Source organism: Notamacropus eugenii, chromosome 5, assembly GCF_028372415.1.
Source record: "Notamacropus eugenii isolate mMacEug1 chromosome 5, mMacEug1.pri_v2, whole genome shotgun sequence".
Taxonomy (NCBI): domain Eukaryota; kingdom Metazoa; phylum Chordata; class Mammalia; order Diprotodontia; family Macropodidae; genus Notamacropus; species Notamacropus eugenii.
Window position 1 is genome coordinate 345,357,352 of NC_092876.1, and position 13,894 is coordinate 345,371,245.

The 13,894-nt window shown below is 39.2% G+C and overlaps 1 long non-coding RNA gene across 1 annotated transcript in view; it reads left to right on the top strand.

Annotated features, from left to right (window-relative positions):
- The window catches only part of LOC140506571 (uncharacterized), a 38,682-nt gene extending 25,155 nt beyond the window's left edge, over positions 1-13,527 (top strand). The window contains exon 2 of the long non-coding RNA XR_011967980.1: positions 12,784-13,527. This is a non-coding gene — a long non-coding RNA (uncharacterized lncRNA). The remainder of the gene's footprint in view (positions 1-12,783) is intronic.
- Positions 13,528-13,894: the final 367 nt, after the last annotated feature.

Here is a 13,894-nt window from a genome sequence, read left to right on the forward strand (position 1 = left end):
GACTCACAGAATGCTGCTTTGATGGACGCAGTCTTCCCATGTATAGCTCCATTGAACACATGTTTGTGGAGCCATTTTCAGCTTCTAGCTTCTGGCTTTAGCTGAATTCCTTGGGTATCTGTTCCTCATGAAGAGAATGGTCTCTGCCATGGCCTTTTAATTCAAAGCTAGAGTAGCCTTTTAAAAATAGTTGATTGTCCAGCTATGAACAATCAAAAACCTTGAAAGGGGAAGGAAGTGAAGTTGGAAAAACCTTTTCAGCTCTTTTCCTTTATTAAAAAAACAACCTGTCTTATTCCCTTCAGAGTCTTGCCAGGAGAGTCTTATCCCCAAGTTCCAAGCTCTTTTGGACAAAACAGAGATCCTCCTAACCCAGTAGCTGGTGTCCTCAGGTTCAAGTTAGCCCAGTAGAGAGTACCCCTGCATTGTGTGGTAATGTAGTCATGGACTCAATGACCACTCATAAAACCAGAGATCAGTCTATGCTCCTGTGACTTGTATGGAGACATTTGTTAGGCATTTCATCCACTGGGGCTGACACCTATTGACCAATTTTTTTTTTAACTCCTCATTTACAGCATAGTTGGAGTTGTTACAGGTTCTTGCAGCAACACTTCCATACAGACTTTTAAAGCTCTAGCTACATAGTTACTTAGTTCCTTTCTCTCTGCTGAATCTATAATTAAGCAGTTTTTGTAATACATAATTAGACAAATTCCCCGGTTCCCTAAAATGCGTAATGTTCACCCAGGAGATCAGCCTAGAAGAAAAACACAGCACTGGAAATTTTTTTTAATGTTTATTCAGTATGATTGCTGTCCCCAACCTACCTGTATGCTGCTATAGAATTGAAAAAAAAAGTGTTTTGCAGTTAAAAATAAATTTCTTAGTGTTCCAAGGGATTTTTTTTTTGCTTAGTCAAAAAATGAAAACAAAGACAATTTAATTCTACATTCACTTAATAAAGAGTTGACTATATGCAAGGCATTGTGAAGCAAAACAACCCAAAACCTGTCCTCAAGGAGCTTATCATCTGATGATGAGAAAGAGAAGAAAAGACATGAAAAGAGACATTCATAGTAGTAAGTATCCCAGGTAGGGAGAACCAGCCACCCCTTCTCGGTAGTGGTTGTTAGCAAGGCTTCCTTTGCTCTTTTACTGAGTGTGTATGTCAACCCTCCATTGTTTCTCTTTTACGCAGGAACTCTGAGGGTCTTCCCCTCCCAGTTTGATTTTTTTTTTTTTGATTAAAGGGACCATCCCTTGAGTAACTTAAAGAAACCTATTCATTTGAATGGGTGTATCTTACTCAAAGTCAGAATGCTATAAGACCTTACACTAAAAGGGGCAGGGTCTCCTATTGCATCCTGGGCCATCTCCAGTCACCCTGATGAATTTCAGGTTACTGGACCAAGATGACTCAGGAGAAGAAGGTGAGGTTGGTGACCTTACACAGCCCTCCCTCACTCAAATCAAAGTCAGCTGCAAGTCGTGTCATCATCTTGAGGTCATGGTCCTCTTTGAGAACGAAGGAAAAGCACAGCAACAAAAATACCAGGTAGACTATAATAAAAAGAAAAAGAAAAGATCTAGACAAAGCACTATAAGAAAATACAAGTAGTAAACTCAGAGTTAGTGGACTATAAATATTGCTGACACATAACCAGCACCTTGTTGGGGTGAAAAACCAATTTTAGGCCAAGGGATGGTAAGAAGATGGTATGTCCAGTTGGGTCTTTGTGCCACTGACCTTTCTCATGCTTCCTCTCCCTTTTCTGCCTTCCCTTCTTCCCCACCCCTCAAGAGAATGAGTGTACCTTCCTTAAAGGCAGCGACATGTTCTTTTTCATATTTTTTTCATCTCTGTGAAGCTTTTCCTGATCCCCACTAGCCGCTAGTGCCTTCATCCCAAAGTATATTACATTTATTTATTTACATGTATGTGCACACATTTCTCCCTCAGCTAGATTGTAAACTCACTGAGGGGAGGAATTATTTTTTCTTTCTATCCCCAGCATCTAGTACAGGGCCTTGTACCTAGGAGGTGCCTAATAAACATTTGTTGAATATTTGATTTTATATTTCTAGCACCTGCCTAGCAGAATATCTGGGATATAGAGTAGGCCACATTTTATTGTAAAATATTCAGTCAACAGGCCACACTTAAGGATTTAGGTTCCCTGTCCCGGAGTAGGCCCTTAGTAAAAAGGTTTTAGAATTGAATTGAGACCAGCTCTGCAATTTACTACCTGTGTGGCCTTAGGAAAGTGACAATCTCTCTGGGCCTATTTCCTTATCTGTAAAATGAAAGCCTTAGATTGTACAGCAAGGTCCCTTATAACCCTAGATTTTATCTTGTAGTGATTAATGATTTCTTGTTGGTTTTTTTTTTAATCTACCAGAAAGACTCAATGACCATAAGGGATTCTAGGAAATAAAACTAGTTTCCAATCACATGAGTAAAGAAAGGCCATTGGAACAATTTCCTGGATTGCATGCTATCTGTTTGCCTTAGAGATTATTTCTTTCTGGTCTGTTGACGAAGGAGGGTAGCCGACTTTCTGCTGGAAACTCGTATTATGGCAGTTTTTGCTTCCTTTCTGATTACGTGGGAACCAGGATTAGTGTATCACTTCATCTCCATTCATTCACTCTACTCATTCATTCAAAAATATTTCCTGAATGTTTTCTCTGAAATTCATACTCTATAATATAGGCAGATATGAACACATATTGTCATCTTATAACCACTTACAGGCTTGAAAAACTTGTGGATGACTAGAAGCTAGCAGGCAGCTAGGGAACAGAGTGGAGCTGAAGTCAGGAGGTCCTGAGTTCAAATATGACCTCAGATCCTTACTAGCTACGTGACCCTGGGCAAGTCATTTAACTTGAGCTTTGATTTCTTCAACTATAAAGTGGGGATAATAATAGCACCTACCTCCCAGTGTTGTTGTGAGGATCAAATGATATCATGTTTGTAAAATCCTTTGTAAACTTTAAACCACTGTATTAATGCAAAGCTATTATTATTGTGCATGTGGTATAAAAAATGGCTGTTTGTCTCCTACTCCCCCACCCCATGCTCTGCATTACCACCTACTCTTCCTTCCTCCCTTCTCTAAATCACTGATATCCTTCCATATAGTAAGTTATCACTATAAAGCAATGTGGTTTTCTTGAGTGAAGAACTTAATTCAAGTCTTGAAAGAGCCCTGGAATTGGATTCATGATACATGAATTCAAGTCCTGACTGCTTCTTGCTATGTGAATTCATTTCCCTCTTCTAGGCCTCAGTTTCCTCAAATGTAAAATGAGAGAGTTTTGTACTAGATTAAATCAAAGATCTTTTCTAGCCTCAACTTCCCAGCCTAAGTTTGGTGAGATGCAGATACAAGTTTGACAGTCATTGATAGACTAGAAGTAGTTGCAGAGCCTGGCTGCAGAGTCCAGCTTTGGAGACATTTCTAATTGATTCCTTTACCTGGTTTGGATACATCTATCCATCAGGTTTAGTCTAACCTTATGGAGGATCTTTTTGGCTAGCTCCTCAGGAAATTTTGTGTTCTGTCTGAATATGATGGTCTGAATTTACTTCCACCTTTGTAGTCTATACTTCCCTAGTTTAATTCTTCTTAACTAAACTCAAGGATGTCAATATGATGTTTTTTCATGCCTGGGGAAAGCTTCTCAAAAACCCATGCCTGGGTTCAAAGAACATGAAAGGTGCCCTCAAATTAGATTTTAAAGAAAATTTCCCAGGGAGAAAGGGAGAAGCAGACATCCTAAAACATCCTCATCCCCCCTACCATGATTTGCCACAATGGATGGGCATCCTGGAATACATCAAAGCTGTTCAATGGAAAGAGCAGGGAGAGGAGATAGAAGACTGAGCTTATCTGAGCAGCTTCCTATCTTGACCAATCATTCTTGCTAACTACTTGCTAAATTCAGTTGTTTCTATGCTTTGGGCAGGGTGTAAGGGTTGTCAGGGCTCCGTAAATTTTGATGCCCTGACAGAAAGCTCCAATCACCCTACCCTAGTCAAACCTCTGGGTAAACTGTTTAGCTCTCTTTTCACCTTCTCCCTTGTACTCAATGTGTTCCTTTGCCCTTTGTGCTTTAAACCAAAGAATCCATGGGCATTACCTACTCTCTTCCAGCAAGGAGATAGAACCAGGTTTTCCAATTCTCATTCAGACGTGGCATATTCTATACCTTCTGGCTGGGTCAAATACAAGTCAAAAGCATAACTATACAGCAGAGCCCACGCTCACAAGCAACAAATGATTGGTGAGACAGAGAGGTCAATTCATCACAGTGATGAAAAATAAGAAATGTTGAAGAGCACATATTTTAAAATCTCATCAAAGGGCATTCGGAGGACAGTGGACCACAGCCAGCTGGCTCAGCCAGTGTTTTGATCTATCATCTGCAACTTCATTACTCTCAAATTTAGCATCTTGACACACAGGCAAGTGGGAATGGATTATTTCATTTTTTTGTCTTTGTATCTGGGATATAGTACCTGGGACATAGTAGGTGATTAATAAGTGTTTGTTGATTGATTTTTTAAAAACACCAAACTATCATCTCTTGTCGTAGGCAAGCATAGGTTTCAAGTGAATGCTGGCAACAGAGGTTTTCAATGAAAACCCTAGACAAAAACTGCCTCATAATCTTGTCGCATAGCTAGTGAGGCTTTCATTTATAACCTAAGTCTGCCCTCTGCTGCCGTAAAGGAGCTGCAGTTTAGCATCCCAGGCCCCCAGCATTCAGGCAAATCTTGTCTAGTCATAGTCATCCAGAACCTTAAAACAGAAAGTGACCGACAGTCATCAAGTCCAACCCTCTCACTCTACAGATGAGGAAACTGAGTACAGGTGTCTTTTAGAATAATTTAGCCTCCAAGAATATTTTGGAAATCTCTCTCCATGGCAATAAAGTGTGTCAGAGTGGATAGAGAACTGCTCTCAGAATCAGGATAATCTAGGCTCTCGTTCTGCCTGTGACACCCTGACTGTGTGACCTTGGGAAAATCACTTAAATTCTCCTGCCCCAGGCAGCTCGCTGGGACTGTAAAATGTGAAGCAGAAACTGACCTGCTCTGGTAGAGGTTTCGTTACTGTAGTTCTCTATACCAATGAGGTCACAGTTCAAGTCCAAAGACCAACCAAAAAAAAAACAACCAAAAAATCCTGAGAAAAGGGGATTTTGCAAACAGAAAAGTGGGGATGTTTATGTATGTATGTGTATGTTTATGTATTTATTTATTTGCATGAAACGGAAATAGACCTAGGTATAGTTCAGTTTTTGTTAAGCATTTTCATTCATAACAACCATTATTTCAATTTATGAAGTTCCTCTTGAAAAAAAATCATTTGACTCATCCTCAGTCAATAAGAATTTAGTGTACATCTATTGTGTGCAAGGCACTGGGAGAGAAATACAAAAAAATCAAAATAATACCTACTAGAAATGAGCTTCCATTCTAATAGGGAGCACTAGTCCGTATAAAATATATACAGCATAAAGTTAATAAATGCAAAGATATACAAAGTAGTTAAATACAAATTAATTTGGGAGGGAAGGCACTAGCACTTGAGAATAACCTGAATTCATTATGCTCTAATACACAGTTGAGAGAGAAAGAGAAGGTTTAATAGGCTTTAGACTTTATGATTATTAGACTTCTAGTAATATTTCCCAGGTGATTTACAAACTAGGTCTTGAATAAAGATACTGAGCCTTATTGTCATTGACTTCTACAACAGAGCTGATTGTTCTAATGGAAAGTTAATGGAAACCAGCAATTTTGAGCCTCCAGGCAAACATTTCTGAGCCTTCATATATGTGTGTGTACATATACACATATATACACACATACATATTTACATATATGTACGAGTGTCTGTGTCCCTACTCCTTTCCCCTCCCATCTCTTTTCAAAACTCTTTGGCCAAGACACCTCTTTAATGATTTTTTACTGTACTTTTCAGATGCAAGTCATTGTTGGTACTTTATACTGCAGCCTATATATGACCACTATCTTCCTAGTCATTTGCCTCCAACCCTAGGAGTCATCCTGGAGTTTTCAATATCTCTCACCTCTCCCACACTTGAGTGTGGACTAAGTGTGGGAGAGGTGAGAGATATTCCTAGGTGTTGCTAAGGTCTGTCAATATTGCCTTTGAGTCACCTCTCCCTATAGGGTTTCTTCCCTCCTTTCACACGTCCACCATTCTGCCAGACCCTCATCTCCTCACACCTGAATTATTGCAATAGGTTGCTGGTAGGCCTGCCTTGCCTCAAGTCTCTCCCCACTCCAATCCATCCTCCATCCAGCCACCAAAGTGATTTTCCTAAGGTGTAATAGACTCCCTTGGCTTCCTGTTTCCTCTAGGAGCAAATACAGACTGCTCTGTTCAGCATTCAAAGCCCTTCATAACCTAGCCCCCTCCTACCTTTCCAGTCTTCCTTTACCTTATTTCCTGACAAATACTCTTTGATCCAGTAACATTGGCCTCCTGACTATTCCACAAGCTAGACCCTCCCTCCCTCTGCTTTGGCTGTTCTCTCTGGTTGTCCCCCATGCGTGTAATACTCTCTCTCCTTGGCTCTGGCCTCTGACTTCCCTGGCTTCCTTTCAGTCCCAATTAAAATTCTCCCTTCTACGGGAAGTCTTTTCCAACCCCTCTTAATTCTAGTGCCTTCTCTCTGTTAGTTATTTCCTTTTTATCCTTTATATAGCTTGCGCTGAATATATTTGTTTGCATGTTTTCTCCCCTATTAAATTATAAACTCCTTGAGGGCAAGGATTGTCTTTTTCCTCTTCTTACATCCTTACTACTTTGCACAGTGCTTGGCACCAGAGAGCTTAATAAATGTTAATCATTCTCCTTTTGGTTTCTTTAGATATTGTGGTGTTCTATGATTCATAGATGTACCATCAGTGGAAGATTACTATTGAAAAAGATCAATTTTTGTGTCAGAAAGCAACTTAGGATCAGTAAAAGCGTTGAACAATGTCCCAAATATAATCCATCTCCTCCACCTATTTAGTTTGGGACCAAGCCCATTGGCCTAGTCCAAGGTACATGTGCTGAAGGACCATCTCAGTTCATCCAAGTGTGTCCATTTTGGACACTGGCATTTTTAATTCACTTTTTTCCCGTGTAGATTGTTTGATGATTAAATTGAATTCTTTTGAATAGTTATAGATCTCATGTAGGAGTCTCTGTGGTATTCTAGGACTTGACATCATCAGCACATTGTCTGTGTATAGTGGTAGTTCTTAACCTTTTTTATTTTGTTATGAACCCCACTGGCAGTCTGGTGAAGCCTGTGGATGCCTCCTCAAAATTATATTTTTAAATGCATTAAATAACATACGTAGGAAATGAATTAGTGTATTAAAACACAGGTATCAAAATATTTTTCAAAACAAGTTTTTATGAATCACCATTTCCCTTACTAGGGAATTACCCTTCCATTTGGATTCTACATTGGCTATTTTCCCTGATAGAAACAAACACTTAAGAAAACCTACAAGAAAACAAAGAAAAACTGGGTAGTTTTGAAAACAATGTGTAGTATTTATTATCTAGATTTTCTTGAAATGGAAGCTTATTGTTTTATATTGAATCCTCTCTTATGTTCAGCAGTTTGCATGAAAATGTTCTCTTTTTCTTTTCTTGCTTTGTACTTAAGTTTAAAATAAAATTTACAAAAAACCCCACATAAACAAAAAGAAGCAAGCACTTTTGGCCGGCACCTGTCTTTCCTGTCATAGAACTCACTTGATGCTCAATCTACTGTGCCACCTAGCTGCTGTAAGAATGAGACTTAGATATTTTTTGTGTATAAGGGGAATTTGTTTTGCTTGCCTATGTGTAATCATTACAGTAATTTACAAAAAAATAAGGTGGTAGTGGGAGGAAGGAAATAAGTAGATTTCTTTTTTTTTTTAAATAGAAAGGTGAGGAGGAATTACAGATGTGAAGTGTTGCTTTTACTTTCAGATGAGGTCACTGTATTATTCATTTTACTTAACTGTTTTACTTTGCTTCAACAGCCCACCTCCCAAGTGGGAATAATCTGTAAATAAATAAATCAATCTATAAAAGCACATCAGTAAAACTAGAAGAAAAGTAAATAGAGAGTCTGGGTTTTTAATTTCTAGGTACAAGACAGCACTGAGTCCTGTCCGTCTGCCCCAGCCCTACCCTAAGTCAAGACTTCCAGCTACCCAGAAGCCGCTGGTCACAAATTATTGATGAAGCCAACAAGAGCTATTTCTTACATCCTCTCTCTCTTCTCCCTCCAGTTTTGCCTCCTTCTCTCCTTCCTTATCCCTCCCCTTTCTTGCTCTTGCCCTGCCACTTTTTTCCTGTCGAGCCATGGTGCTTCTTACATGGTCACATTAGGAAAGAAAGTCATAGATTATGGCAGGCAACATTTAGGAATTCCAAACTGAGACCAAGAAACCTTTGACCTTTCTACTGATCAGGATTTACCTTTCTGGGCTTCAGTTTCCTTATCTGGAAAACGAGGGAGTTCAACTAGACCAAAATGCAACCCACCCTGTATGGCTAAGAAGCTCTGAGGGGCTTGGGATTTATTGCAAAAGGGCAGAGGAACTCTATGCACCACACACTGTCAATTTGATCTATATTTAGCTACAGTAAATACGCAGCATGACTCAGTAAAATAAATAAACATACCTTCTGGAGACCAAATAAATGCTCTCTCAAAAGTATATGCATTACCATTTTTTTCAAATATATGTGGATATTACTGGCATTACTAAATGACAGATTCACTTCAGAGCATTACTAAATTCAGAGTAGTTTCTTGTCATTATGTATTTTTTCAATCAATGGATTACTAATCACGCAACTCCTATAGTGCAGAGGAGCAAGTGGAAACATTCGTTGTTCAAAAAGGCATCTTCATATTTAAAAAGGCTGGAAAACACTGGGCTAAAGTAACTCTAAGATGTTTCCTCACTGACAGTCTGAGTTTTTATATTAATGTCCCCCTGAAGTACAGTTCCCATTTAACAGAAGGAGAAAGCATATATCCATTCCCCCAAAGTTCTCCCCATAGTAATGTTGTTGTTCCTTAATGTCTGAGTCTTCCTGATCCCCTTTGGGATTTTCATAGCAAAGAACCTAGAGTGGTTTTCCATTTTCTTCTCCAACTTATTCTACAGATGAGGAAACAGAGGCAAACAGGGCTAAGTGACTTGCCCAGGGTCACACAGCTAGTAAGTGTCTGAGGCTGGATTTGAACCCAGGAAGATGAGTCTTCATGACTCCAGGCATGGCTCTCTATCCACTGAGTCACCTAGCTGTCCTGTAGTAAACTGGGCACATTAGGAAGCTCTTTATCTCTCTCAGGACACTGAGGAATCATTGTGGTCATTAGAGGCTTTACTTTCCTAACCACTTACCTTGCTACCAGAAGCAACTCAGGAAAAGTTATACAAAGGAAGTGGAGTGAGGGGAGGAATGAGAACACAGGACTAAAAGTCCAAGAGATAGGGGGTGGAGGTGGCACAGAAGACAATTTATGAAGGGCAAGAATACAATGGAGCAGTAAAAAGTCCCACATTAAGTATAGTCATGCCAAGAGGAGGGGGCAGTTTGCCCCCCAGAGAGTCCTGATGACAGGACTCTGCAAGTGGCAACCTTGGATCCTGGAAGAAAGTAGGATTATACTGTGCAGCACATGTCATCAAAAGATCACAAGCCATGCCAGGCCCAATTCATTGCCCTGGGACAAAGCTAGGGTAAGGTAATCACCTTACCCTAGTTACACCTCTGATCTCAGTCAAGTAATTCTATCTTTTTCGATCTCATTTCATATGTGTGTGTCTTGTGCATACATATGCACATGTATATGTATATATACATGTATGCACAAGACATATAGACATACATATACATGTATATGTATAGAAAAATTCATATATACATATATGTGTACATGTATGTGTGTGCATGTATGTATATGTATATATACATATTTCATATATATATATACATAAAAACATCTTTTGCATCTCCTACGGTGGAATTTAATGTGCTCCTGAATTATACTTTAAGAATGCTAGGTCATCATTATGGCCATGGGGGATACAGAGAACATGAATAATTTAGATTCTAGAATAATCACCCCACCAAAAAATACACAAATTTTAAGCAGTAGTTAAATCTCTTCCCTTAGCAGACATTTAGGCAAATCTCAAACGTGATTCCAAATGAGCAACTTTGTTTACAAGATCATGGAAAATGGGTTCTTCCTCAGTGGAAGTCTTCAAGAAAAGACGTTGTCTACCTGTCTGATGTACTGTAGAGGTTTCTTGTTCGAGTGTGGATTGGATTACATGGCATTACATGGTCCCTTCCAGTTTCAGTTCTGACACTCTGTGATAGGCTTTTGAGTTGAAAGAACCTTAAGCAGACACTTAGCCAACTTCCTTAGAGGTCATACCAGCTGGTAAGTGACAGTCAGGATTCACACCCACACACCCTAACACCAAATTCAGTAATTTTTCCAAAGCACCATGGTGCCTATACTCTCCAGCTCAAAATCTGTGATTAACAATGATTAGCATTTACATAATTAATCAGTTCCTAATTCCCTTTCTATGATCAGCCTTTGGTGCTACATTCAGTAAAACTGTCCAAAAACAGATTAGCAGGAAAGAGGACAAGTCAGTCGGTCATTGGGCATTTATTAAGCATTTTCTATGTGCTAAATACTGTATTAATATGGGGGTACGTAGCTGGGGTACAAAGAAAAATAAAAAATAATCCATTCAAAGAGCTCATGTTATAATGGAGATGACAGTATGCTAAGACCTGTGTACATACAAGTTCTAAACAGAAAAAAATGAAAGTTACATGATAACTTTATTACATATTTAAAAGGAATAGTGAGTTGTACATAATAGATTTGCAGTTTCAAGTGCAGTCATCTTTTTTAAAAAAAATTCTACTCCTATAGAAATGTTTATTTTATTTCTTAAGTTCAGAATAAAATAATTTTTTAAAAAACAGAATAAATGGTAGGTTATTCAATGACAGAGGAAGACGCCAGCCTCTGAGGCACCAACAAAGGCCTCCTCCAGAAGATGGGATTTGAGCTAAGTCTTGTAGGAAGCCAGGGAAACTGGGAGGAAGTGGTAAGCAGCATTCTCGGCATGGGGACCATCTGTGCAAAGTCTCCGTCAGAAAATTGAGGGTTGATTGCAAGGAAAAACAAGTAGACCAATGTGGCTGGATCTTAAAGTTCTTAGAGGGAATTAAAGTGCAAGAAAACTGGAAATTTAGGAAGGAGCCAAGTTATGAAAAGTTTTAAATGCCCAATAAATGACATTATTTTTGTAATGGGGGGGCCTCTGGAATTTATAGAGTAGGGGGGCAGGATGCTAATATGGTCAGACTTACACTTTAGAAAAAATCATTTTGGCAGCTAAGTGGAGGGTGGATCAGAATTGGAAGAAAAAAATAAATAAACCCTTTGCTCTCATTCTTTGACCCACGGAAGGTAGAACTCTAAAGTCTGAGCCAAGTCTGCTAGAATTCTAAGGTTTTAGATCTGAACTGAAGAAAGCATAGGGGTTCTAAATAAATCCTGGGTCACTCCTAAGCTGAACACTTCAGATCTCCAGACTCCCAGAGAGTTCTTGGATCACACTGGGGTAAGAAATACTAGGGAGGACACAGAGTCAAGGTCTAGTCCAACCAGTCAGCCCTCTCTGCATAGAGGAGATATTCCCTCACCCCCATCACTCCCACAACTGGGATGAGAATTAGAGAAGATAAAGAAGGGAGTCATTTTGAAAGGAATTCCATTTGTGGTATTCGGCACCATTGGAGACCAGAATAACATGGTTTCCAGATAATTCACAAATGGGATGCAAGGCAATATGATGGACAGAACATTAGCTTTAAGGTTGGAAGTTCTGGGTTCAGATTCTAGATCTGTATTCCTGGTGTATCCTCAGACAAGTGAATTAACTTGTGTTGACCATCTATAAAATGGGAGCATCAGATCAGATCTCTGAGATCCCTTCAACTGTCATCCTATTATCTCCATACTCTGATTATAGTCCAGGTAGGGGAGTGGAATACTAGAAATTCGCCAGCAGGGGGAGCTCAGACAGTATGTCATGGCCAGCGACTAAATTTCAGATAAGCCAAAAAGACTATCAGAGCAAACGAACAAGCCTTTGTTGTTTTCATTCCAACTCTAGCCCATGAGTGGGGGGGGCCTGAAGCCTCCAGGCCCTCTAGGTCCTCAAGTGTGGCCCTTTGAATGAATCAGTCCAAAGGCCCCACTTGAGGACCTGAAGGGCCACACATGGCCTGGGGGCCACAGGTTCTCCAACCCTACTGTAGCCAGATTACTTCTGGATAAGCGGGGTGTTGTGCTCAGTTTGCCAATGGGCTATGTTTCTTTGTGACAGGGGAATGGGGGAAGGGTCATTCCCCAAAAGGCCGTAGTCTCTAGGATACCCTAATTTCATTTCATTTTTTCCAGTCTATGAGTTTTTCCGTGTTTCCCATTCTGTCTCTTTTTTGTTCTGTCTTGATATGTGTGCATGTCTCTGTCTCATCGTCTTATTTTTGTGTTTCTGTGTCTCTGTAGGTTTCTCAGGGTCTGTTTGGGGATGCAGACTTATGGACAAATAAAGATCCTTTCCAGTTCTAAGAGTCTGTGATTCTAGGTTATTTCTCACACTCTCTTTCTTGTCTCTTTGTGTCTTTCCAGGGAGAGCCCTGTCAGTGTTCTGGACTCTGCCATGAATCAGCAGATCATACTATGCACATGCATGTCCCTATCAAAGCTCAGAATCACAGTCAGAAAAGACTACACAGATCCTCACCTACAAAGCTTCCCTGACAAGCAGCCGTTCGATTTCCATTTGAAGACCTCCAGTTGTTGAGAACCCCTTATGTCTCCATACATCCCATGCTATTTTGTTCTGTAAACTATGCAGGGCATTATTGCAGGAATAACATTGAAAGTAGGTGATTAGTTACAGCCATATGTATATACACAATGGGTAAGGTTATAATGTTTTAACTGTATTATTTTAAAATAATTTCACAGGTTATGGCTGTATTCCAGTATCCTTGTCAATAAAATGAGAGAGGGGAAGGTTGAACTATCAAAGGTCCATGAACTTTTTAAAAAAAATCATTTGAGAACTATTTCAGTGATTTCCTTTGTAATAGTATGTATTTTACTTTATACATTTAAAACTATTCTGAGAAGTAGTGCATGTGGAGGGGAGGTGGAGAGGGAAGGAAAAAAAATTTATGCTTTATATTATTTTTATTATTACATTATATGATATATATATAACTTTATTATATATTTAAAAGGAATAGCAAGTTGTACATAATAGATTTGCAATTTCATGGCAAGCATCTTTTTTTTGTTATACTATGTTATGGAAATGCTTGTTTTATTCCATAAATTAAAAGTAGAATAAATTTTTTAAAAAGTTAAGAACCTCTGGACTGAATGATGTCTAAAATTTCCTTTAACTCTAACATTGTAGCAGAGGCTGGGAGTAGCATTGACTTTGGAAGGCAGAAGACCTGGGTCTTGTGGCATATAAAAAGTTCGACATAATTTCTGGGTAATTAATAATTTTATTAACCATTCTAGCAATAATTAATGAAAGAATTAGTGACATTCTCAAATGCCAATGACCTTTTATGGAACCCACTCAGTGCTTATATGCCCTTGGAAGAGTGGGTGTTCTGAGGGTGGAAATCAACTCTTATTGGTTAATAAGCAATGAGGGAATGAATATTATAATGAAAGGTGGACTTATTCTAATGAGGGTCTGGAAGACTTGACTCTGATCCCT